The sequence below is a fragment of the Eulemur rufifrons genome, chromosome 10 (genome assembly GCF_041146395.1).
Source record: "Eulemur rufifrons isolate Redbay chromosome 10, OSU_ERuf_1, whole genome shotgun sequence".
In the NCBI taxonomy this organism is placed as follows: domain Eukaryota; kingdom Metazoa; phylum Chordata; class Mammalia; order Primates; family Lemuridae; genus Eulemur; species Eulemur rufifrons.
In genome coordinates, this window is record NC_090992.1 from 47,078 (window position 1) to 74,601 (window position 27,524).

A 27,524-nucleotide genomic window follows, 5' to 3' on the forward strand; every position below is an offset into this window, starting at 1 on the left:
GAATTGGTTTATTTCAGTATTACTGAAGTGTCACAGAGTTCTTTATATATCCTGGATACGAGTTCACTGACAGATCTATATAGCTCTGGTTCTAGAAGGAGATAATAGAGGAAATGAGGAAGAATCACTATTTATAGAGATACTGGGTAAAAGATACTAGTACTCAATCCAGCAAGCCCAGTGAAGAACAAATCAAAAAAGGTATCCACATTTAGCCATATTATAGTGAGAACTGCAGAATTTACTAGAGGGAAAGAGAAAACCTTAAATACAGTCAATAGATTTTTGAAAAGACATCATTTATAAAGGTGTGGTAGACTCACGACTGACTTCTTAACTGCAGCACCGGAATTCAAATGACTGGAACAATAGCTTCAATATGTCTTGAGAGATAATAACTCTCAGCCTGGAATTACTTACCTTTCAAGGAAGAAATTGAAATAAAAGCTTTTTTAGACAAAGTCTGAGACAAAAGAAATTCTTAATGGTTTACATTAGGAAGAAAAAAAAAGATCCCAAATGAAAGTTCTGAAATGTAAGAATGAATAAGGAGCAAAGTTTATAAGTGTGGTTAAAATTAAAGCATGAACTATAAAATATAAAAATAACGTTCAATTTGTGAAAAATAATCAGGCCAGAGCAACTGTAACACCAGCAGCAGAATATAGAAACATTACAAAGGATCATTAGCAGCAGAACGGATAGTCATATGTTTATATAACACGCTATTGCACTACAATAAAAATAAACTGTCGCCTCACATATCAGTCTGGATTAATTGCAAAAATGTAATATCAAAGAAAGGAATCAAATTACAAAAGAATACTTGCAGAATGATTCCATTTCTGTAAAGTTCAAAACCCGGCAGCACAGAGCAACGTGCTTTAAGGGATGCACATACACAGGACTGAAAGGTATGAAGACAAAAACGGGGGAATGGTTAACACAGAATTAGGGACACTGGTGGTGGTGGCAGGAGCCGGCAGGAGGGGCCTATCCAAGGAGATTCTGCTCTTTCTGAGCCGAGGTGGTGGTTTCTCTGGTGTTTCTTTAATTCTTCAAACTGCACATATTTTAAAATACTTCCTTGTATGAGTAATTTCTAAATGAAAAATTTTAAAGAAGGAGTAAGTGGATGGCACTGAAACCTGTTGGGGAACGTGGATGATAAACCGGGGTCAGGAGGTGGGATAGATATGTAATGAAAAAATGGATTATCCTCCCTGGTCGGATCACTGTTGTGTTGCCAACAGAACTTTCCTTCTGTTCCCAGACGTGCACGTCTCTGTCACTTTCAGGCATTGACAGTCCCTTCCACTATGTTTTAGGGAACTGGTTCATTCAGTAGTAATCATCATCCTTTAAGTCAACTGTTTCTTTTTAGCTATTTCTCTTTTCTTCCACTGGAAGACTTTTCTATGCCAGATTATCAAACTGAAAATGATATCCTAATTACATGGAAACTACATTATTTGAATGCTGTGTGTTTCTGAACACTTAGTACTATAGAAAGAAGTGTATTTGGCTGAGTGTTGTTGTGAATAGAATTCTATCAAGTGTTATCAAAAGGAATTTCATACAGAATTGAAAAAGGCCTAGTATTTACCGTTAATTATTTTTCTCTGACAAATGGACAAAGCATATAATTTTATTGTGACCATTTTTTTTAGGTTTTTTTTTTTATTTCAATAGATTTAGGGGGTGCAAGTATTTTGGGTTACATGGATGAATTATATCATGCTGAGGTTAGGGCTTTTTGGGTACAATGTACGTTATTGTGATAATTTTTTATAATTGAGTTTAAAATGAAAATAGAAGTTTTAAAAATGTATATGATTTAGAAAGATGTAATTTTCTAATTTTTAATTACATAATTTATTTTGAAAGAAAACCCATTCAATAAAATTAGTAGGTTATACATCATATACTTCGCTAATCGTTGAAAGTTTGTCTTAGAGTTCTGTTAAAATAGATTGTGTACTAAACGTTGTACAAAATACAGTTAGATTTGGTTTAGGGCTAGTAAATGTATATAATAAGAAAAACATAACAAATATTTTCAGTGGTGGAATTGAGCTTTAATGTAACATTTTGAAACATCTCATTTCATTATAAGACATTGATTAATTCCTACTCTCAACTGCTGAGGAATGGAGAAACAGAAGACATGGGAAGATTTGCCGGTGGCCAAGAGTGAGACGGGCACTGTCACCAGTGCTGTCGGTGCAACACTCGAGCCACACAGCGCAGGAAGCAGGGTCCCCCATCATCCTGTAGAAAGAATAAAACTCGGTTGGCTTTTAATCTATGTGTGTGCATGTGTGCACATTGTCCTCATGTGTATCAATAAGTATACACGGTATATTTTATTAGAACTTTTTTTGTTCCAAAAATATTTTGAGGACAATTAGAAAAGAAGAAACAGAGTAAGGCTATATACATTAGAAGGGGATGAGAAGGATGATGAAAAGAGAAATGAAGTTTAGGATCTAAAATAGAGCCAGAAGGAAACCTAATACAAGAAAGTCTTCCATGAATTCCTACAGCTTGTTAAGGATGTGTCACAAATTTGGCTTTTGGTATAAAAGGGCAGGCTCAGCATTTTAGTGATGGCCTCACTGTAGCCTCTAGCTCCTGGGCTTGAGTGATCCTCCTGCCTCCACCTCCTGAGTAGCTGGGACTGCAGGTGCCACCACCACACCTGGCTAATTTTTTTTTCTTTCTATTTTTAGTAGAGACGGGGGTCTCGCTCTTGCTCAGGCTGGTCTTGAACTCTTGACCTCGAGTGATCCTCCCTCCTCGGCCTCCCAGAGTGCTGGGATTGCAGGAGTGAGCCACCGCACCCGGCCATGAATCCATTTCTGAACTCTTTATTTCATTCTATTGATCTATTTGTCTGTCTTTTACCACTGTCTTGATTACCATAGCTTTATAAAAAATCTTGAAATTGAGTGGTATTAGTCCTCCAACTTTGTTCTTTTTTTTCCCCGGAAGACTTATTCTACATCATTTGCATGTCCACATGAATATTAGCATCAGCTTGACAATTTCTACAACAGAGAACACTTAGATTTTGACTGGACTTGTGCTGAATCTGCAGATCAATTTGGTCAGAATTGATGTCTGAGTGTTTTTCTGAGCTGCAAAGATGTATCTTTCCCTTTGCTGAGGTCTCCTTTATTTTTACTCTGCAATGTTTACAGTTTTTATAGTACAGGTCTTCTGTAGTTTTGTCGGATTTACCTGTAAATATTTTTTTTTTAAATGGTACGATTCTTAATTTCAATTTCCAATCATTCATTGCTAGTATATTCAAATAGAATTTATTTTTGTATGTTTGTCTTATATCCCAGCAGTCCCCATCCTTTTTGGCACCAGGGATCGGTTTCATGGAAGATAATTTTTCCACAGACCAGGGGAGGGGGGAAAGGTTTTGGGATGATTCCAGTGCATCAGGCCGGGCGAGGTGGCTCATGCCTGTAATCCTAGCACTCTGGGAGGCCGAGGCGGGTAGATCGCTCGAGGACAGGGGTTCGAGACCAGCCTGAGCAAGAGCGAGACCCTATCTCTACTAAAAATAGAAAGAAATTATCTGGCCAACTAAAAATATATATAGAAAAATATTAGCCAGGCATGGTGGCTCATGCCTGTAGTCCCAGCTACTCGGGAGGCTGAGGCAGTAGGATCACTTAAGCCCAGCACTTTGAGGTTGCTGTGAGCTAGGCTGACACCACCGCACTCACTCTAGCCAGGGCAACAAAGCGACACTCTGTCTCAAAAAAAACAAACAAACAAACAAACAAAAAAAACAACAAAGAGCATCACATTCATTGTTCAGTCAAACCTATCTGCTAACGGTAATCTGCATTTGCAGCCGCTCCCCAGCGCTAGCATCACAGCCTCCGCTCCACCTCAGACCATCTGGCATTAGATTCTCATAAGGAGCCACAACCTAGGTCCCTCCCACGCGCAGTTTACAGTCGGGTTTGAGATTCTATGAGAATCTAATGCCACCACTGGTCTGACAAGAGGTGGAGCCCAGGTGGCGATGTGAGCGACGGCTTTCTCCAGAGCAAATGTTTCGAGAGACAGACAGTGGAAGCTGCTGGTTTCATGAGTCCTGGGCCTGGAAGCTGGCACCATGTCATTTCCACCATGTTCCATTCACCAAACCCTCCTGTATGTTTTCCCTTCATCTTTTCAGCTCTTTGCTCTGTTTTCTTTTATGACTTCTTTTGCATTGAGTATTTTTTCATTCTTATTTCCTTTGTGGCCCATTAGCTATAACTTTTTGTTTTACTGTTTTAGTTATTTAGCTTTAGGGCATGGTTTCTCAACCTGACATTTTGGGTTGGATAGTTCTTTGTGTGGGAAGCTGTCCTGTGCAGCGTAGGATACGTCACAATACTGTTGGTTTCTACCTTCTAGTGATACGACATCACTTTCTGTGCAGCATAAGAGCCGTACAGCATGCTCCATCCTTCCGTAGCTTCCCCTTGGGTCTCTGTGCTATTGTCATACATGTTACTTACACATGTGTTATATGCCCCAATTTCATTATTGTTATTTTTGTTTAAACAGTCAATTATGTTTTAAAGACGTTTCAAAAAGAAAAAAATGTCACATACTACCCATTTGGTTACCATGGCCAGATCTGTAAACATAATCTCATCTGGTATCATTTTTCTCCTGCCTAAAGTACGTCTAACATTTCTTGCAGTTTAAGAGTCTGTTGCTGATCGATTCTTTCAGCTTTTGTGTATCTTAAAAAGTATTTTACTTTAAACCTATTTTTCCTGTGATACACACAATTTGCCACTATAACCATTTGTAAGTGTAGTTCAGTGGCGTTAAGTACATTCACAATGTTGTGCAACCATCATCATTATATGTTTCCAATTTTCTCATTATACCAACCGGAAGCTCTGTAACCGTTAGGCGGTAACTCCTATTTCCCCTGCCCTCAGCCCCGGGTAACCTCTAACATACTTTGTCTCTATGAATCTGCCTATTCTAGATATTTCACAGAAGTGGAGTCATATGGTATTTGTCCTTGTGTGCCTGGCTTATTTTGTTTATCATAATGTTTCCAAGATTCACCCATGCTGTAGCAGGTGTCATAACTCCGTTCCTTTTCATGGCTGAGTAATATTCCTGTGTGTGTACTCGCCACATGTTCTTTATCCATTTATCTGTTGATGGACATTTGGGTCGTTTCTGCCTTTTGGTCAGCATGAATACAGTTGCTATGAATATTAGTGTGCAAGTGTAAGTTTGAGTCTCTGTTCTGAATTCTTTTGGTTACACACCTGTAAGTGGACTTGCTGGGTCATACGGTAATTCTATGCTTAACCTTTTGAGGAACCACCAGAGTGTTTCAACAATAGCTGCACCATTTTTCACTCTCGTCAGCCATGTATGAGGGTTCCAGTTTCTCACAGGCGAGGGGGATGGAGGATGGGATGCCTGGGCTGGGAGTCAGTACCCAGTGTTCCCTCCTGGTCTTAGACCAGGCTCCTCAGCTTCTTGGCCATCAGAGCAGGGCTGCTCCCCATGCCCACTGTGGCAGTCCCCTGGAGTCCCCTAGGCTTCACCAAGCAGCGCCCAGGTGACAGGTCCCCAACAACCCCCTTGGACATGCTCAGACACTGCGGGGCTCTGAACAATTAGAAGCCTGCCCTCTGCTGGCTGCTCAGTGACATAGACACCCCTCACCCCAGGACCCGGCAACGGAAACAGGAACGCGCAGGCGCGGCTCTCGCGCTGGGGCGGGGCCTCTCAGGGCGGAGCTTCTGCTCCAGGGCGGGCTGTGGCTGCGGCACTTCCGGCTTCTGAATTAAAGAGGCCTAGGCTGGGGCCAAGCCCGGAGCCCGGAGCCCAGAGCCCCAGCGCCAGCTCGGCCTGGGGGCGGAGTCCGGTCCGGCCACCGTCGCACCCGGGGCAGAGGCTGCGCCCGAGGATCGGCCGGCTCAGCCACGGTGAGGGAGCGAGGCCGGCCAAGCCGCTGCCCCCGCGTCCCCGCGTCCCCGCGAGGCTCCTGCCTTCGCCCACAGCCCCTTATTGCCACCCGCTCGGTTTCCAGTTCCCCCTTCCCCGTGCAGCCCATTCTCCTGCTGGGGTGAAGCCCTTTAGGTAGCACCCCCTTAATCTCCCTTCCTCCCAGTGACAGCCTTTTCCGCGTTCTCTTTGCCACCGTCTCTGCGTCCTTTAACCCTGACCCTTCCTTCTTTTTCTCTTCCATTTTATCTTTTTCTGTCTTCTGTGATCCTCACTCCTTTCTCCCTGTTTTTTTGCTCGCTCTTCTCACCCCCCCTCACCATTTCATCTCCACTGACCCCTCCTCTCCATGTCCCTTGTTCCGAATTTCCTCCCCCTTATTGGACGTCGTCCTCGCCCTCTGGCACAGCTGTCCCCATCTCCTTCTCCAGGCTTCAGGGGTCTAAGCAGGAACAATTTGAGGACCGTCTCTTCCCAGGAACTGTAGGGCGGGCAGATGGGGGTATGTAGTTTTCTTCTTCCTTTTGTGTTTGGAGAAAGGGGAGCTTGGAGGTGTTGAAGAGAGTCTGGAAGCCTTGTTAGGTACTGTGACGGCAAAACCTGAGAGATGGTGTGTTATAGAGTGATAAACTGAGGGCCAAAAATATTTACCTTTCTGACAAAAGTAGCTAAAAAACATTTTGATTTTTTTTTTTTTAATTTTGAGCATCTTTTAGTGGGGAGGAACAGCTTCAGAAATTTAAAAATATTTATTTACAGGCTTGACTATTATAACTTAGATAAAATGATTTGGTTTTTTTGGAGGCAGAGACCAACGGCATTTGAGGACTGACAATCACCTTGCTTGGCACTCGGATTATGACAGCTTCTTTAATACCTTCCAAAGGGTTCATTTGTTTTGCCCTCTCTTTTTCAGTTGGGAAAAACTTCTATTTGCAAATTTTCTCCTTCCTGTTTCAAAATAGCTTGAGATTTCAGTTGGTTTTTTTCATTGAGTTGAATTACACCTGGTTTGCAGTACATTTATTAAAAAACATTGCTCCCAAATATGCAACAGGCTAAATTTGGGTCTCCGAGAGGGACAGAAATTCTAGTCAAAACAAAAACCCAATAATCATATTCTCCTAGGATGTTAGTCATTTTCTATTTATGGAGATGGCTTCTTTACTTAAGCCTCATGCACCAACTGCTAGCTTCATCCTTTTCTTCTTCAGCTTCCTCACCTCTCTCAGTCTTCATGGAATTGAAGAGAGGAGCCTGCTTTAAATTAGATTTTGGCTTAAGGGAGTGTTGTAGCTGGGGTGATGTATCCAGAGCACACAAACTTTCTCTGTATCAGCAATAAAGCTGTTTTGCTTTTTTGTCATTCATGTGTTCACTGGAGTGGCACTTTGCATTTCTTTGAAGAACTTGTCCTTTGCAGCCACAGCTGGGCTAACTGGTGTGGGGGCCTAGCTTTCCCTGAGCTTTTGAAATGTCTTCCTCATTTGTTGTAGAGATGGAGTCTGTCTACATTGCCCATGCTGGTCTCAAAACTCCTGGCCTCTAGTGATCCTTCTGCCTCAGCTTTCTGAAGTGCTGGGATTACAGGTGTGAGCCACGGTGCCCACTGGCCATGATTTTGACTGTATGTTCTTATTTATAAAATAAGCTAACAAATACTAAATTGTTGGCATAAATAATTGGAGGCCTAAAATGATATTATTTTCTTCCAGAGAAGTCTTACTTTCATTTCTTCCAGGTGCCTGGCAGAACTTATAACCCAAGATCATCTCAATCTGATTTAGGGACTAATTTCTGAAGCTGAGTTACAGCCCTTCTGGGGAACATGTATTTCTAGGGTTCAAACTTGTTCTCCTCAAGTACAGCCCACTGGGGTCCGAACTCCCATGCTGAGAATTTACCAAGACCCCATCTGCGGGGAGTTAGCTACGCTCCGCACAAAGAGGTATTTTTTTCTCTTTATTTCGATCATGGTCTCTAAGTTGACTACTCCAGTTTGCAGGGAGTTAGCTAGGCTCCCTGCAAAGAGGTTTTTTTCTTCAGATCAGGTCTCTCAGGCAGGGGTCATCGCAAAGGATGAAAAATATAGTAGTAAACAGAAATAAAAGATAAAGTAATGGCAATAATAATACACAGAGCCAAAGATATAGTTTATAAAGTAAAAGTTTATGAAAATAGATAAAGGAGGGTACCCAGATGGAAATATTTTACCCGCATAAAATATCTCCCCAACTGAAACTCCACACAGGTATTTTATAGGGTACATACAGGCTCCCGTTGCCAAGGGCAACAGGATTTGCATACTAACAGGCAGTTTTGGGGTCAAAGTCTCCTAAAAGGCTACTACAGATCTCTTAACTAACTCTAACTGGGGGAACAATGAGTTATAAAATCATCTTGGGGCAAACTTGTAAGTTTTATGATAAGGCTATTACTTTAGCAAAAAACAGGGACATCTTGGCTCCAGTGATTGTGTTCTTGGAGACAGAGATGATCCCAGAAGTCAACATGGGCTTTGCTTTGTGTTAATTACATGGACCGCATGGTTCCATCTGGGCCCGGCTTGGACATTAGCATATCTATATGATCAGCTCTCATCTCCAGGGGGTCCACCGGTCAGCTCTGGCAACCTTTGGTTCTAAGGGAGGCCTGCCTTGTCTTTCAAAACAGGTGAGAACCAAAGGCCCAGTTTACAGCTGTCTCTTTGAAGTGCAGCTTCTACTGACCAGCGAGATGCCCTCCTGAGAAGAGGCAGCTTTTCAACTAACAGATTTATCTTTTCTTTAAGGCAAAGCCTTATTTGACTTCTGAAATCAAATCTTGTCTCCAGAAATACAGAGGGCATTTCTATAACTCAGTATTCTTAGGCTCAACATCTCCCCCTTTTTTTAAGAAAGTTGATGGAGTTGGACAGCCATCACAGTGAGGCGTTGGTCTCCGGATTCTTGTCGTCTTTGGAGTTTTCTCCAGACTATAAATAAACACAAGCAAAGGATTAAAATAATGCCAAAAGTTACAACAGTGGAACTCCCATAGATCTTAAGATGATAAAGTGGATCAGCTGACTCTAAACCAGAAGAGATGTCATTAATAATGCCAGCTTCAGAGAGCAATTTAAGTTTGTGACTGAAGGTACTTAATATTTCTTGTTGTAAGTTTCCAATCTCTTCAGTCAGATTTGCTTGGTTAAGTAGACGTTTTCTGATGTTTTCCCAAGGAAACCGAGTTTGATGAGATGTAACACAAAATTGAGTGATATTCCAATTGCAATGAAGTCTAAGTTGCTTTTGTAGACTTCTAACCTGGTCTCCCAACAAGGTGACTGCTTGTGGTAAGTCAGCAACTTGAATAGCTAATTTAGAATCAATTTGATTTTGGGTAGACCATAATTGATTTAAATCGTGGTGCCAATTTTGAACAAATTCAGTGGTCTGAACGGTCTGATGCAGAGCCACACCTGCGGTGGCCACAGAAGCAGTGACAGCAATGATTCCCAAAATAGCTGCTATTAAGAGACCAATAAATCTTTTTGTACGTTTAAGAATGTGGTTAGAACATTGCTGGTGTTTCTTGCCATACTCTATTCATTTTAACAGGTAACCACAGTCCTGTTCTGGCTTTGAGAATATAAAGTGTTTCTTTATAAGGATTGAACTTCATAGAATTGTTAATACAGGTATAATGAGAACAGTTGTCACAGGTCACTAGGAAAGAAGGTTCGTTATAAACAGCATGTCCAATCATAAATAAGTAAGGCAGTCTAACACAAACTTGAATATAATGAGTAGAATTTAAATTCAAAGTCCATTCTCGGCTATTGTTTGTATCCAGAGTGTGTGTGCTAATCCAGGCCTGCAAAGGGTGCAAAGCAGCTGATATTTTCCACAACTGATCATGAATAGGGCCATCTAAAATATGAGGAGCTGGAGAGCTCATACCATCATTGAGCCATGTAATTTTTACAGACATCGAAGTGGCAGTTTTATTCCAATGAAGCTTTTTAAAATTGTGAGCGAAGGCAGGATGGCCATAGGGACTTCAGTCTAGGACAACACCATAAGATGTGGACCCAGCAAGAATGCGCCCCGTGTGAGCTCTACAATTGTCCCATTGTACCCAAGTTTTAGGGTCAGAAATTATTACTTTCTTACAAAGGGGTATATCTGTGGGTGCAATTTTAGAATGCTCAATAGTGATGTGGCTGGTTGCCAGACACTCTTACCACCATGCTCACCATGCAGATCACGGCAATAAAAAGATTTACAGATGTTTTAGGTACAGATGTCCAGTTCAATATCCCATCTGCTTCTTCGTATGTTCTCTTCAGCTGTCCCCACGTCATGGTCTGTGCCTGACGTGTCTTCCGCTTTTTCCCCTCGAGTTTCCACTCTGGGTTTGATTCTTCTGTTTGGAATCCAGACTGTTGGTCTGTCATCTGTCAAAACACAAGAAAAACTCTCCCCCACACCTTTGCCTATACGTTTTTCCATTTATTTTCTACATCATCTTTCCACCAGATAGGCTGGTGAGGTAAAGAGTCTGATTGTGGACTCCTATTCCAATGCTTTTCTATTGCTGTTAATTTATCTTCCTTATGAATATTCAAAAAATTTTAGGTAAATGAGGCTTGATTTATTCTATCTTTGGGAGACTGTGTACCTCCCCCTTTTTGTTTTAATAACATGTTTTTTTAAAGTTTGATTGTACGTTCTATAATGCCTTGTCCTTGAGGATTATAAGGAATGCAAGTAATGTGTTTGATGTCCCATTTAATACAAAAAGCCGTAAAGGAATGACTAGTGTAAGCAGGGCCATTGTCAGTTTTAATGGTGGCTGGGACTCCCATGTATATAAAACAGGAGTGTAAGTGTGGGAATATATGTCTAACAGTTTCTCCAGAGGATGGAGTAGCCATAATAAGACCGGAATAAGTATCTACAGTAACATGTACAACATCTAACTTGCCAAATTCAGGAATATGTGTAACATCCATTTGTCATAATTTATTTGGTGAGAGACCTCGAGGATTAACTCCTGCAGAAAAATTAGGCTGATTAATTGACAAGTGGGACAATGAGAAACAATATGTTTGGCTTGATTATTGATTGTATAATTGCATTGACTTTTCTTAAATCAGTTAACATTTGTCATTTGCCAGATTTCTTTTTTAATAATATAGGAGAATTTCACGGACTAGTGGACTCCTCTATATGTCCTGCTTGTAATTGTTCTTTTACTAATATTTGAAGAGCACCCAATTTTTTTTTTTTTTTTTTTTTTTTTGTTTTAGCGGCCACTGCTGTCCACATAGGCTTTTGTGATATCCAATTTAAAGCCAGAGCAGAATGGTGCTTTTCAGTAGCAGTGGCCGCGAAAGTATGTGCCTTTGGTGCCTCGAAAGTCTTAGCCCCTTGGCTCCTTTTACCCAAACCAAAACAAGGGTTATAATTCATATTTAGCATAATCTGTTTAGCAGATGTATTAGGTATATTGATGTATGCTCCCCACTGCTGTAACAAATCTCCGCCTCACAAATTAATAGTGATGTTAGCCACATAAGGTTTTAAAGTGGCTGTCTGTCCATCAGGGCCTGAACAATTTAAAATTTGTCCACTTTGAAATATGTCAGTCATCATTCTTATTCCGGTAAGAACAGTAGGAACTTGTTGTAAAGGCCAAGCTTTTGGCCAAAAACTTTTAGAAATAATTGTAACATCAGCTCCAGTATCTGTAAGTCTAACAAAAGGTTTGCCATTTAACTTAATTTCTAATTGAGGTCTTTGGTCATTAATAAAAGTTTGCCAATATTGAGCGGCGGATGTAAAAGCCGCTAACACTTTGAATTAACATTATTAAAAGCCAATATATGTAACATTAAATTTTTCAAGTCAGGCGGACTAACCGTTTTTTGCACAACATCTTGTAGTTGATGAGTTTCATAATAAAACTTATGAAATCTGCATAAGTTTTATTAACATTTTCTTTAACATTTTACACAAGAAAACACAGACTGTTTAGGAGAAGCTATTTTCTCTTATGCTCTAATATAGCACTGTTGAATTTGAGCAATAACTTGATCATCTTTTCTAAGATCTTAGTTTGGTTTTTTTTTAAGTTTTTGTTTTTCTTCTTCTTATCAACCTCTCTCAAGGGTGGATCATGCTTCTGGGAATCGTTTACATTAGAAAGCAGCGGTTCCCAAGCTTAAAGCTGCTGGCTTGAGCCAAGCAGAGAGCTCTTGCTTAAAGTGAAAGTTTACCGCCCCCCTTTTTTTCTTTTTTCTTCTTTTTTCTCTTTTTTAATTTTTGAACTAACACATTTATTTTTTCTTTAAGGCAAAGCCTTATTTGACTTCGGAAGTCAAATCTTGTCTCCAGAAATACAGGGGGCATTTCTATAACTCAGTATTCTTAGGCTCAACACCCATCCCCCTGGCTGCAATGCTATGAAAATGGCCCATGCCCTCCTAGCTTCCCCTCTGCAAATAATACTGGGGGGAAAGTACCCCCAAACACTGGGCATACTTTGAGACTCCTCTTTGTACCCTGATCCAGTAATTCATCATTACCTAGATAGCTCATCAGTGCCTTCAAGCAGATTTTTTTTTTAATATTTATTCAGGTTTTCTAGTTGTTCTCAGTGGACGGTTGGCTTGAGTCATCTACACACCTATAACTGGAAACAGAAGTCTCGCCTGTGTTGTAAAAAGGTATTGTATATGTTCACTGGTGGTCATTTTAAAATATATAAACAAATTCTTTGATATGCCTTTCTTTAAGAGGTGGGGTTAAATTTCCCTCCTCTTGAGTATGAGTTGCATGTAGTGACCTTCATCTAATAGAATGTGGCAAAATGATGGATTGTGACTCCTGAGGGTGGGTCAGAGCAGCTTCCCCCTTGCTCTCTTGCTCAGGGGAGGCCAGCTGCCACAATGTAAAAGGATTCAAGGAGTCCTGTGGAAAGGCCCATGCAGTAAGGCATTGAGGCCTCTTGCCAACAGCCATGTGAATGAGCCATCTTAGGAGACCCTCCAGGCTCAGTGTGGCCTCTGGATACTACGGTCCAGGCCAACTTCTTTACTGCAACATGAAAGACTCTGAACGCAAACTACCCAGCTAAGCCAGCCTTGAATCTTAATCTGCAAACTGTGAGATGACGAATGTTAAACCAAGCAATTTTGGGGTAAATGGTTTTATATTAATAGTAATATGTTTGTTTTTAAATTTTATATTTTATTATTTGTAATTTAATATTCATTTTATGTGAAAAATGAAACCAATAGCTTAAAATTTTAAAGTAATATTTAAATAAAAAGAATATGTTGTATGATCTCTGCTTCCAGTTAGGAATAAAAACAAGAGTTTTTCAGAACAGCTGAAGTCATTTCCACAATACTATTAACAGATAAGCCATTCAGAAACCCTTTAGGATTTATTCTTACTTCCTGAAGAGCTTCTATAATATGGTCTCTAGGCAAAGTGAAAACATACATGAGCATTTGTCTTTTCCAAAGTAACACAATCTGACTATAGCTAAGTTATTGAATGGAACTATGCTTTTACATAAAAAGCTTAAAACCAATTAAAATATAATTTTAGTTCTTACCTGCTGACTTCTGGATGTAGTTCAGCCAGTCACTTCATGATCTCGGTGAACGCAAGTTCAGAGTATTTGGAGGTATGAATCTAACAGGTGCATCAGGTAATAATTTAGCAGATTCAATTTGTTTACAATTCTTGACACCCTAAATAAGCATTTTAAAAGTTTTCTTTACACCATTACATAGTGATAATCCAGCTTATTCAATTAAAATAAATTTTAAAATTATAAATAAAAAAACTGCTCTGAAAATTTTACTTTAAGATTATTTATACCAAGTAAATTTACTTCAGCGGTGTTCAGGGCTATGTATTAAGAAAACATGTCCAACATAATTTTTTATAGTAATGATAAAGTCTATGAGACTATGTCTAAATCAGCCTTTCTCAACTGGGATTCTTCCTCTGAACCCCAGAACACAGCAAATGGTGTAACTATTTTCTCAACCCTCCCAAAGACAGGACGTAATCAGACCCATTCTAGATGCCAAGGAGAGGGGTTAACCCATTAAATAAAATGAATGTTTTGGGGTTAGGGTATTAAAGCTTAATTCTTTTAATCAACCCACCTGATAAAGGCTGGTCTGAAGAGTAATTATAAATATTCTTTATTTTATTTACTAAATACCGTATGTAATGAACACAAACTACATGCCCAGAATTGTATCACAGGTTATGGGGGGGGGGGAACTAGTAATATAAAGTGCAGCTTCCTTCACTTGTGAAAGATAAAATTAAAATGATCAATTAGTTACTATTAACCATGCAAGTAGACTATAAATGGTGCGAAACCACTGTAAATCCTGTAAAAATTCAACAAAGGAAGGGCTCAGACTTTAAATCCTAGATGAAAAGTCAGGGCAAAATACATAAAATATTAGCTCTGTCACACCAGAATATTACATTTTACTTATTGCCATTATCTCTCCCACTAGATTTAAGCTTCATATAAAAGCACAGATGTTTGTCTATTTTGTTCACTGTTGCTTTCCCAGTTCCTAGAATAATGTACACAGTTGGTATGTAATAACTCTTTGTTCAATAAATAAGTGAAAAGATTGGAATGTGATAGTTTAAAGTGATAGTTGAAACCACAGAAAAAATGAGCTCTCCAAGAAAAAGCCAAATTACTGGTATGTAACAGCAATGATAATAGCTGTACTTACTGAGTACATCCTCAGTACATTGTACTGAGAATTTTTCCATATTAAGCTCATTTAAACTTCTAAATATTTGAGGTAAGAACTATTATCCTCATTTTAAGACAAAAAGCTCAGAGAGTGAGGTAGCTCTCCCAGAGTCACAGGATGAGCAGGAGGCAGAGCAAACTTCCATCATTTTCCACATCGTGTTTAAAACCTCAGTGAGGTACAGATGAGGGCATAAAAAAATAAAATGACTACCTTTTATGGTTTTAATAATTATGAGATAACATTAGCTATAAAAAGTGATGAAAGTATAGTAATTAGTTACTTGTAGAGTAGCACTATTCAAGAATAAAGAAGAAAAAAAAGACTGGAAAGCAGCAGTCCCCCACCTTTTTGGCAGCATTTATTTCTTTCACAGCCATCTTTATATCACTGTTTCTTGTTTCGTTTTTTTGGAAAGCAAGAGATGCATATCTAAAATAGAAAAGCAGAAAACCAAAAGGTTTTTCATTGACTTTAAATTACCTCAAACTTAATTTTGTAATCACTGGCTCAAATATAGTTTTCACAATAATAAATGCTCTTATAAAGGTTGATATACTAAGCCGGGCGAGGTAGCTCACGTCTGTAATCCTAGCACCTGGGAGGCCAAGGCAGGTGGATCGCTCAAGGTCAGGAGTTCGAGAGCAGCCTGAATGAGATCCTGTCTCTACTAAAAATAGAAAGAAATTATATGGGCAGCTAAAAATATATATATAGAAAAAATTAGCCTGGCATGGTGGCACATGCCTGTAGTCCCAGCTACTCGGGAGGCTGAGACAGGAGGATTGCTTGAGCCCAGGAATTTGAGGTTGCTGTGAGCTAGGCTGACGCCACGGTACTCTAGCCCGGGCAACAGAGTGAGACTCTGTCAAAAAAACAAAACAAAACAAAACAAAAGGTTGATATACTTAGCTTGAAATCAGGAAGAATGTTTATTTAGGATAACTAAATAAAAACCAAATTAAAGATGAGAAATAAAAGATACTAAGCATTTCTCATGAATTATCTCCTATTAATTTTATATTAAAATTTAATGTAAAACATTTACAAAGCTGATATATGATAAAGTTGCAGAGATTAGCAATCTGGGGACTATTTATACTAAAAAAAGTTAAAATTAATTCCCATGTTCAAACATAACCTCCAGATGACTCAAAGGCTTGCAATGTGAAAGTCAAAATTTAAAACATTTACCAGAATATTTAAGAGAATATCTTTATGGCCTTGTTGTGGGGAAATATTTAGACCAAAAAAACAAAAAAAGTTGAAACATCGAATCAGAATTTTAACCATATAATTGAGAAAGTCAGGCAAGAGCTATTCCTATAAAAGCACCAGACCTAGAGAGTGTCAGTGGAAGGATACAAACCAAATCTGAAAAGTGGTTGTTTTCAAGTGATGGGACTATGGATAATTTTTTATAACCTCCTTGTATTTTTCATTTAATTGTATTTTCTAAATTTCCACACAGTATGTATAATAGTTAAGAAAAGAAAACCCCACAGTTTGTTTTAAGGATTCAACAAGATGCTAAAAGAATCTTTCACATCAGGTAATACTACTAGGATTATAATACTACTTTAATGAACTGTAGTTCATCAATGAGTAAAATTTAGAAAGCATATACTCTTAGGTGACTCCATTAAATAAAATTAAACACCTATTTTTTTTAACAAATTTCAACCCCAACTACAAACAGGATTTTCTCTTAATTGATAAAGATTTTCATATCTGAAATGAACAGCCATCATTTTTTATCAGCAGAGAGTAAAGGTATTTCTGTCACCATTGTGATTTGAATGATCTGACAATGTCACAAAATAGAAAGTAGCAACAGACAGATTGGAAGAGATTATATACAGATGATGTAGCTATCTGCCTAAAAAGTATAAAAGTGTCATCTAAAAAGTAATTAAACTCAGAAATAATAGAATACAATTTTCTGAGCATCTACTATGTGCCAGGCTTTACTCCTAGTGCTTTACATACTTAACTCATAGTAGTTTCACAACATCGCTATGACAGTACTATCAACCTCACTTTATAGACAAAGAGGAGGCTGAGGTACAAAAAGGTTAAGTAAATTGCCCAAATTTATTCATCAAGTTGCTGACAGACCTGGGAATTGAGCCAAAGTTATCTCTTTCTGGAGCCCGTTCTCCTTAACTAAGGCACTCTACATTCCCTGTGAAACAGTGCGTAACAAGATAAAGTACACGGAAGTCAGTAAGTCTGCTACATACCACTAATAACAAGCTACAAAGTATAATCCAAGAAAGATCTGATTAAGAACAGCACGAACTAATGACTGCAGCTATTTGTCTATAATGACTGCAACTATTTGTCTACATGGCCCCCTATACTAGCCTGGGACCCTCCTGTGGGAATGGCCTTTGACTTTACCCCCACTGTGGCTGATGTCTGGTACAGAACCTCTAGTGAGCAGCAGGCACACAGTAATGCACATTGGACTGAATTTGGGAAACACACCTGTAATTAGTAGAAGAATCATAAATTGAAATTTCAGAAACTAGGTATTTCTGGAAACGAGACCTTCAATCAGCCTAAAAAAAGAGAAATAATATGAAGTTCAAAAAGAAATCTTGGCATACCTCAGATACTGAAGGGGAGAGACCACCAACATGTACCAAATAACCTTTATCTCTTCGTAAGTGTTCAGCATACATTTCTGCTTGTAGAAAAACAGAATATACCACAGAAATGATCGTCATTGTATTGGGATGTTTAAGAGAAAATGAAAACTTGCTAAATATTTCATGGTTTCTTTTTACTATCACAAAGCTTATCAAAAAGTTATCAACAAATATCAGCATGACCAGACTGAAGACCAAAAGCCTGGAGTACAGTGTTAAGATTTCCGGGCCTTAATCATATCATCTTGAAAAATAAATGGGTATGGATTAGTTGATATTAAGTCTCTCATAGCTCAAATGAATAAATTACATCTAAACGGAGTAATCAGTTACAGCTGTCCTTTGGTATCCCTGGGGGACTGGTTCTAGGACTCCCTGTGGATACCAAGATCTGAGGATACTCAAATCCCTTATATAAAATGGCATAGTATTTGCATGTAATCCACACACATCCTCCTATATACCTTAAATTATCTCTAGATTACTCACAATACCTAATACAATGTAAATTCTATGTAAATAGTTGTTATGCTGCGTTGTTTAGGAAATAATGACAAGAAAGTTGGTTGAATCCATGAATACAGAACCCATGGGCTGACTGTACATCACGACTAAAAAAGTCTGTCATTTGTCCCTGGTTCAGAGAAGTGCTATGAGAACACTGGATGTACACAGGATCTTAACTCCTTAGTGTTAGTGCTCGCTAGAGCTAGTGGTTTCAGAGACCTCTTTACACACATTCCTTTGTTGGGGAAATAATGTACCAAGGAAACCTTTCAATCAGACAAATATCAACAGCAGGTATTATATAGCTTGTGATAATGTTAAGAGCACATAAGAAAAAAACACAAATTACTTGAGTTAGACAGCATGATTTTGGAAACCACAAATACTAGGATTATAGATAGTTTTTTTCTTGCTTGACAAAATTTCAAAATTCTTAGGCTGTCATCTCATAGTCAATATTGTGAAGGGAACCTGGTCTGAAATCAAAGATTCACTAAATTGAGATTTGAATTACTAGCAAATCCTATACCTGGCACAGAGGGAGTACACAAATATTGTTGAATGAATCCATGAGTACTTTTACTTATGTTTTAATAATTTTTAAATAATAATGGGAGATTTGTAAATTTTATTGTGTTCATTAAGTAGTAATAGTAACAAGAGTAGCCTAGCACTTATTGAATGCTCTGCTCCAGGCAGCATGCTAAGCACTTTATATACTCATCACCTCACATGATTCTCCCAACCACCCCGTGACGGAGCTATTATTATTATTATTATTATTTCCATTTTACAGATGATGATACTGAGGTCATGGAGTTTAGGTCACAAATCTGTTAAGTATTGGTGCTAGAATTCAGGCAGAGTCTTTCATCTTTAGGTAATCAATACCTAACCTTCTTCATTAACTTACTTCATTTAATTTGTTAATCTCTTTGGATTATAAATGTATTCTACAGAGAAAACACTGAAACTACCTAACTTTACATTTTTATATTGCAGTGAAAAAGAAGTAAAGAGCTATAGTACAGCAAAGGAGTCAGAAGGTATACATTACACCCATCACCTAACCCTTCACTAATTCGATACAAAATATCTACTGGATACCCCATGGGCTGCATGCTGTACTTGGCAGTGAACAAAAATCCCTAATCTTGCTGAGCTAGTATGTAAGGGTGGGAAGGCAGTGAACCCAGTAATCAATCAAGCATCAAGTAAGCAAAACACACAGTATTGTGACAAGTGATATGGTGGAAAATAATGCAAGGAAAGAAAAAAAAGTTACAATTAAATCAGATGATATAATATTTTAAGTTGTGTATATGTATTAATATATGCATAAAGAAATGCATTGAAATGCTCACTAAAATATTCATAGTGGTTAGTGAAGGTTGGAGAAACTTCAGGTAATTTTAATTTTCTTATATTTTCATATTTTATTTAAAAATCTTAATAAGCCATTATTTATACAAGCAGTAAAAAATAAAACCATCGCTAATACGGAAGATTTAAAACCCACAGAAACATACAGATAAAAATAAAGAGAGGTAGCATAACTATCACAAGAAATGATAGAATTTTCTCTAGTGCCTGTGATTATTCTAACTATTATAAGCATTTAAGGACTATCTAAAGATGAAAATACTCCTGAAATAGATGAAATTATTAAAGTGAGGGAAAGCAAATAGTTTCCATCACTAATACCGATTTGATAGATTAGTACTGGTTACCTGAGGAAAGCAGAGAAGTTGGTTTTGTTCCCCAGGTAACCGCACCTGAAAAGTGTCCAGTGAGGGCTCAGTGGAAAAGAATGCAGCTTATCTACTTGCTAACTAAATCTTGGGTTTAAGCTTTTAGCAATTTTCCGTTCTTTAAAAAGTTGACCTCCAACTGGCCAATTTCTCGTTTTGTATAAAGAAAAGCCACCAACAGGAATAAAATATTAAAACAGCTCAGACACCCAACACAACACAGAAGCAGGTAAGTATTATTTTACAAATAGGTTAGGATTCCTCAGTAAATTGTTAAACCAACCTAGTGTAAACTTCAGATTCCATCTATCTTGTTCGATTTGATTTTCTTTCCTTCCTGAGAAGTCACCTCCTGTCAGGTTTTCTTTAGCATCAAACCAGTCTTCACTCATTTCTTGGTAATTTCTACAGTCTCATAAATTGAAAACAATGAGCTATGAATTACCTACAATGTTTAACCCTCTGAAAAGTTATCTAAAAAGCATGATGAATCACTATGATAATTACTTGTTTTAGAAACAAACCTAAAGATGAATATTAAGCAAAATAAGAGAACCAAGCATAAAGCTTCTGTGAGAAGGGATTTCAGCAGTCCCAAAATAAAAAATTCTTTTCAGTTTGAGTGATCTGCTTCCTAGTTTCCCTTTAATTAATATTGATTCTCAGTTTATTAAAACTGTCACTATTCTGATTTTTCAATTGTTATTTACTGGAAAAAAGACATCTTTATATACAGAATAAGAGAAAACTTCTTTAAAAGGACTAAGTAGTGCTGCAGCTCTTTATATCATTAAAATTAATGATCTTTTTGGAATGACCATAATCTCTTTTCTTAGAGGAGAAAACTAAAAAAATGTACACAATTTACAGAGATACAATTAGACACAAGAAAGAAAGTTTTCAAATTGGAAACATGAAGCAGAATAAAGGCCATATTATTATTCAGCATTATCGGATATATTAGGTGACTTTAAAGACAAGTCAAGCAAAAATAAGAACATACTTAACATTCACAATCAGAATGATGCCATTGTAGTCAATTAAAAATATTTATTTTGACTTAATGAATAAACACTGGAGATATTTTAAACCTTGACTGTTTTCTGGCAACTATGAAAGATAATATATTTTTATACTAACTTTTAGCATCAACTTTCAGTTGATCAAAGTCTACATTTATATCACCATTTTTTAAACCGTCTTTCTTGGGTGATGTATTTTGTTTAGGATGACTACTGTCAGATAACAAAGATATCTGAGGATTAAGATAATAAAACAATAATAAGGACCAGCAATTATTGCGCTCTTACTATGTGACAGGCACTCTTCACTGGCATTATTTAGCCCGTACAATAATGAAGGCTATGAGAGTAAAACCATCAACTTGACTTCACAGATGAGAAAACGGAATCTAAGAAACTCATTGCACCAAGTCACAGTTAACAAGAATTAGGATTTGAATCCAGTCTGTGTAGTTACTATGTGCTAACACTAGTATTTTGGAAAGTGTGGCAGATACACACTAGAAGTACTTGAGATAATTTTGGGAGGTATGTATAAATATTAATAACATTAACCTTTAACAGTTACGTATTTAATTTAGTGTATTCTTATGTATATCTTTTATTTATGGGAAGTAATATTTCTTTCTTATAGGTAACATAGAGCTATGGTAAATTGTGAAGATGGTACATGAATAGCTGAAATTTAGAAATACTATGCTACACTATACTGGCTTTCATGCATAACTAGTTAATTTAATGAGACAGGGACTAAAATGTAATCCCAACTTAAAATAGATATTGTTTTATAGCCAAAAGTATGATTATAAAAATTGTTACATCTACATCTTGTACTTTTAAAAATAATTTATTCTTCCTAAATAAGCAGGTTATACCATTGGTACGATTGCAATAAAGCCCTTAAGAATTATCATATAGTACTAAATGTATAAATTGTTTAAGCAAAGTATTAATACATAAGAAATTTAAGTACATGAAAATCTAGTTATGAATCTGTTAATTCTTTGTGGATAACTGAGGTTTTTAAAAAAACAATTTAACAATAGAAGAATTTGTTAAAACAATTTACTTTTTATCATTCATGTTAGTAGAAAGGAACATATATTAATCAAGTATTTCACTTTGGACTTGGGAATCCATCTTGGGGGATTACCTAAGACCACTCAAAGAATGAAACCTTAAAGTTAAGACCAAAGTCAGAAAAGCAGAAATAAACTTCAGCTTTCCTATTCCATTGCCTCCTGGCTTGATAATGGAATGTAACTTATGTTACTAGAACACTTTATAATTTGCAGGGTGTTCTTATATAGATTAAACCATCTTTTCTGATTGTCATCTGACCAAGATTCCCTTGGTGGAAAAAGACAGAATGAGAAAACTTATGAGAGGCATTTAAAAACTATTTTCCTCATTTCAACAAAGGAGAAATTAAAACTTTGCTCTACCTAAAATAAATGGAACATTACTTTATTCTACCTCATGACATGAAGGTGCAAGATATTAGTTTTAACTACACTCATGCAACATGATGGTGGCTATATATCATGGATTTGCCCGGGACAGTCCAGATTTATACCTATTGCTGTGGTGAATGATTAACATTACTATTACTCTCTTTCATCCTCAAAAGTCTAGTGATTTGGTGATAAACTATATGCTTACCCTACTCAACATATATTGCTGATATCTGTTTCATTAGGCTTAAATACAGCATTATGTTCCTCCTAATTAAAGTAGGCTATAAAGTAAGCTAGTTGAGTGAAAAGAAGGATGTCGGAGTCTCTAAAAATTATTTTACTTAAGCTATAAAATTAAAGATTTGGGGCTGGGTGCTCTAAACTTCTGACTTCTGTCATTGACGGTTTGCAATGTGGGATATGCTCTCCTGAGGGAGGATCAAAATGATCTACTGGGAAGTTACAGGAAAATACTAGAACTTCCTTTTTCTTTCTTTTTTTTTTTTTTTTTTTTTTTGACAGAGTCTCACTCTGTTGCCTGGGCTAGAGTGCCCTGGCATCAGCCTAGCTCACAGCAACCTCAAACTCCTGGGCTTGAGCGATCCTCCTGCCTGAGCCTCCCGAGTAGCTGGGACTACAGGCATGTGCCACCATGCGTGGCATATATATATAGTAATATATATATATATATATATATTTTAGCTGTCCATATAATTTCTTTCTATTTTTAGTAGAGATGGGGTCTTGCTCTTGCTCAGGCTGGTCTCCACCTCCTAAGCCCAAACAATCTGCCTGCCTCTGCCTCCCAGATTGCTAGGATTACAGGCATGAGCCAACAAGAACTTCCATTTTTATTTTTCATCTTTTAAAAAATTAAGCTGTAATAATGATTAGTACATAGAGTGACAAAGATGCCTGGTGGCTACTATGTGATTTCTACAAGAGTTACTAGGAACAGAATAAGGAGAATGTGCCAAATTAGATTCATGCCTAGCCATACAGGAAAGTAAACATAAAAACAAAAATGTTATCTAATGTCTTAAATTAATCTGCTTCAATTTATCTAAATGTGCCTTTTTCTATACCTTGAAAGAACTGATTTTATGTTATAATATAAATGGAATATGAACAAAAGTGTGGAAGATTTCAACTGGAGAATTTTAGTTTAAGAAATCTCTAATTTGTGTGTATAATCTTGAGGTTCACAACGTGTTAGTCAAACAAGTCAGGCTTACTGTTCACTCTCTCTTTTGGTTTTTCTTTTTCTTTTTCTTTTTTTTAAGACAAGTGCAGTAGTGAGAAGAGGGGAAAGAGCAGAACAAGGTGTTCAGTCTATAACTGATGGTGAACTATCAATCGAGATAACTGACTACCTTCAGACCAGCCTGTTCACTCTCATATTAAAATGTAAGACAATACAAGGCTAAACTTTTTTTTTTTTTTTTTGAGACAGAGTCTCACTCTGTTGCCCAGGCTAGAGTGAGTGCCGTGGCGTCAGCCTAGCTCACAGCAACCTCAAACTCCTGAGCTCAAGCGATCCTCCTGTCTCAGCCTCCCGAGTAGCTGGGATTACAGGCATGTGCCACCATGCCCGGCTAATTTTTTCTATATATATTTTTAGCTGTCCATATAATTTCTTTCTATTTTAGTAGAGATGGGGTCTCGCTCTTGCTCAGGCTGGTCTCGAACTCCTGAGCTCAAACGATCCGCCCACCTCGGCCTCCCAGAGTGCTAGGATTACAGGCGTGAGCCACCGCGCCCGGCCAAGGCTAAACTTAAAGAACCACTACTACATTCTTCCCCAATTGCTAAAGATTTTAAAGTCTGAAGATACGAAATAATGGAACACTCAAACTGCTGGTGAGAATGTCAAAGAATAACATCAACTTTGAAACAATTTGCTCTTGCATGGTCAAGGTGAACTCTTTAGACATTAGAGCAATTTCACTCCTAGGTATATACCCTAGAGCAGGGGTCCCCAACCCTTTTTGGCACCAGAGACCGGGTTCATGGAAGATAATTTTTCAGAGGGGGGGGTGTGGGGAGCCATGAGGAATGGCTGTAAACATAGATGATGAAGTCGCTCATCTCCTGCCATGCAGCCCCCCCAGTTCCTAAGTTTAATGGAGGACATTTTTTTCCCACAGACTGGGTGGTGGGCGGCGCTATTCTGCCACCTGGTCGTAGGGGGCACGGCCCTAGGGAAACTCATGCACATGTTCACCAGGCTACACACACACAAATGCATAAAAGAGCAATGTTCTTAATGGTCGCATTGGGTATCAACACAGATTATAAAAAACTATAATGGATAAATCTATCATGGTACAGCCATACAACAAGACAATAAAGAAAAATGAACATGAAATTTAGCTGCCTACATGAATATGGATCAATCTTATAAATAAATATAATATTGAATTAAAGAAGAAAACACGAAGGATCACCTCCAGTTATGACTCCATTTAAAGTCAAAATAGGCAAGCTAAACTGTATTCTTTAGGGATACATATATAGATGGTAAAAATCATGGAAGGAAGTAATTACCATAAAAATCAGGGTAGCAATTCCACCAGATGTTGGAACAGGAATGTATGTAATTGGAAAGGACACAGGAGGCTTCTGGGGTGCTGACAATGTCCTATTTCTTACCTTGAGTAATATTTGCTTCACAATACATTTGTTTACACTATGTACATTTATGTGTAAATAAACCCTTTTAAATTATCAATTTATATCATAATGGTGTTGTGGTTTAGTCTTTTTTAGGGATACATATTGAAATAATTATGGATAAACTGATATGCCTCAGATTTGCCTTCAAAATAATAGAGGAAAGGAAGAGAGTGGATAGACTAAGGTAAAGATAAGAATTGAAATTTTTGAAGCTGAGAGATGGATACATTGGGCTCATTATACTACTGTCTACTTTTGAATATGTTTAAAAGTTTTCATTAATACAAAGTTTTTTAAAAGCCTTTATGGAAATAACTAAACAATGAAGACATACACTAGCTTCATAAATAGGAAGACTCATATCTATAGATTTAGTGCAAGTCTAATCCAAAGTCCAACAGGGCTTTTGGAAAACTTAACAAACTAATTTGAAAATTTATATGGCCATTCCATGTAAATATATAAATATAAATAATATTTATATTCTGTATAAATATTTATACAAAGTGGCCATATAAATTTTAAGAATGGCCAAAACATTACAAAAGAAGAACAAAAAGAATGGGACCTGCCTTCCCAGGTATCAGGACACTAAAGCAAACTGCAGAAGACACTGTGGAGTTGGCACGATGATGAACCAGTGGGCTAATACAATCTATAATCGAACGCATCATGTATGGGAGCCTGATACACTATTATATACTGCATATCAGTGGTGAAAGGAAAGACTACTTAGTAAGTAGTTGTGGAACAGAGGGTTCTCCATATAGAAAATAAATGCAATTAAATCCCTTCTTCAAAAATCAATTCTAGGCTTCTATGTAAAAGGCAAGATTTTTCAACTTTTACCAGTAAATCTGGATGAAATCTTTATTGCTGAGTGTAAGAAAACATTCTTAAACACAAAAACATACACCAAGAAGATGTTAGTTAAGTATATTTTAACACATATAATCAACAAAGAATTTGTTTTCAGAACATAAAGGGAGGCTTATGAAAAAACAGAAAAATGTGCAAAAGACATGAACAAGCACGTCTTTCACAGAAGAAACCATACCAAGCAATTAAGCACATAAAGAAATGCCTAACCTCTTAGCAATCAGAAAAGAACAAGTCCATGAAATCCCATTTTACCCATCAGATTAGCAAAAATTTAAATGTCGGAAAAAATCAAGCATTGATGAAGATGTGAAAGTGGAACTTACACCACAGTGATGTGGGAGCAATTATCACTTTGGAAAATAATGTGGCACTATCTTGCACAATTGATCATGCCCACATCTCACAACTGAGAATTCTACTTCTAGATGTATGTTAGAGAAACAAGGATACTAAAAGTCAGGGGGGTACTAAGATATAGGTACAAGAATTTACAGCATAGTTTGTAACAAAAAAACTAGAAACTACTCAACTGTCCACCACTAGGACATCTGTGTTGGGTGGTGGCTTATACCTGTTTACTGGTGTGCATCATTACATAAGTTTTATTTTTTTGTATAAAAGTTTCAAAAGGAATTAAATCTTTTCTTTTAAATATTATTGATTACTTTATCTGATGTCACATTCTAAGTAACTAAAAATTGCAACAACCTCATGTTTGCTAAGAAAAGACTCGCTTTGGCTGGGTGCGGTGGCTCACTCCTGTAATCCTAGCACCATGAGAGACCAAGGCGGGAGGACTGCTTCAGCTCAGGAGTTCAAGACGAGCCTGAGCAAGAGCGAGACCCCATTTCTACTAAAAATAGAAAGAAATTAGCCAAACAACTCAAAATAGAAAAAATTAGCCGGGCATGGTGGCGCATGCCTGTAGTCCCGTATACTCGGGAGGTGAGGCAGTAGTATCCCTTGAGCCTAGGAGTCTGAGGTTGCTGTGAGCTAGGCTGATGCCACGGCACTCTAGCCTGGGCAACACAGTGAGACTCTGTTTCAAAAAAAAAAAACATGAATAAATAAAACAAGATGTGCCAATACCTGCCCAAATTCCTGACTTTCAAAAATGAGAGGTAAATTTTTAATAAAAGAATTGCTCGTTATAACCACTAAGTTCTAAGATAGTTGGTTATATGGCAATAGATAACAGGAACCCGTACATGATTATTTTCATTTAGTTTGTATATATTTTGTTTGCATACACTTTTTAACTAAAGATTTTCATGTTTTTGAGGAAATCTTTGTGTAACTATCCTTATTGGCCCAAATGAGGTCATCCAATTCCTATCAAGATTGCAAACTGTCACAGGCTTCTTGTCCCAACAGAATCAACCCTGGGAAGGAAAAAACATGGAAGTAAATCCAGATTCCAGGAACAGTAACAGCAGCAGCAACAAAAACAAACAGAAACTGCTGGAGATACCAGAAGCTGTACTGAACTTATCTGAGAGGAAACTGGTGACCAGAAGCAAAGGGCAGCAGAGGTCGGAGTTAAAAGACAGATTAGCTAAAAGCTCTTTTGAATTCTGCCCTTGCCCCTCCTCGATTGTCCCTTCACCACAGAAATTAGCAGCAACAGCCTAGATGTCTTTGGCAGCAAGATAAACTCCAGACAACACAAAAGCCCTGTGGGGGAAAGCTGTGGAAACAGGTACAGTGCCGGGTACGAGCTCGGCGCTCACCCTTCCTGCCCCCACTCGGGCTCCCACAGCAAGGGCCAGGGGTATGGAGCTGAGAGG

At 37.7% G+C, this 27,524-nt stretch overlaps 2 long non-coding RNA genes across 8 annotated transcripts in view; one reads left to right on the plus strand and one right to left on the minus strand.

The window, feature by feature from the left end:
* The window catches only part of LOC138392864 (uncharacterized), a 57,272-nt gene extending 33,670 nt beyond the window's left edge, over positions 1 to 23,602 (plus strand). The window contains exons 4-5 of the long non-coding RNA XR_011235093.1: positions 12,622 to 12,709; positions 23,463 to 23,602. This is a non-coding gene — a long non-coding RNA (uncharacterized lncRNA). The remainder of the gene's footprint in view (positions 1 to 12,621; positions 12,710 to 23,462) is intronic.
* Positions 8,912 to 27,524, minus strand: part of LOC138392863 (uncharacterized) — a 52,302-nt gene continuing 33,689 nt past the window's right edge. For 2 of the 7 annotated variants that reach the window (XR_011235086.1, XR_011235091.1), the window contains 4 exons: positions 17,401 to 17,477; positions 15,136 to 15,220; positions 13,606 to 13,744; positions 10,046 to 10,435 (listed from right to left, as the gene is read on the minus strand). This is a non-coding gene — a long non-coding RNA (uncharacterized lncRNA). Of the gene's footprint in view, positions 8,972 to 10,045; positions 10,436 to 13,605; positions 13,745 to 15,135; positions 15,221 to 17,400; positions 17,481 to 27,524 lie in introns of those variants that run through there. The other 5 variants (XR_011235087.1, XR_011235089.1, XR_011235088.1 and 2 more) reach the window with 5 other exon arrangements.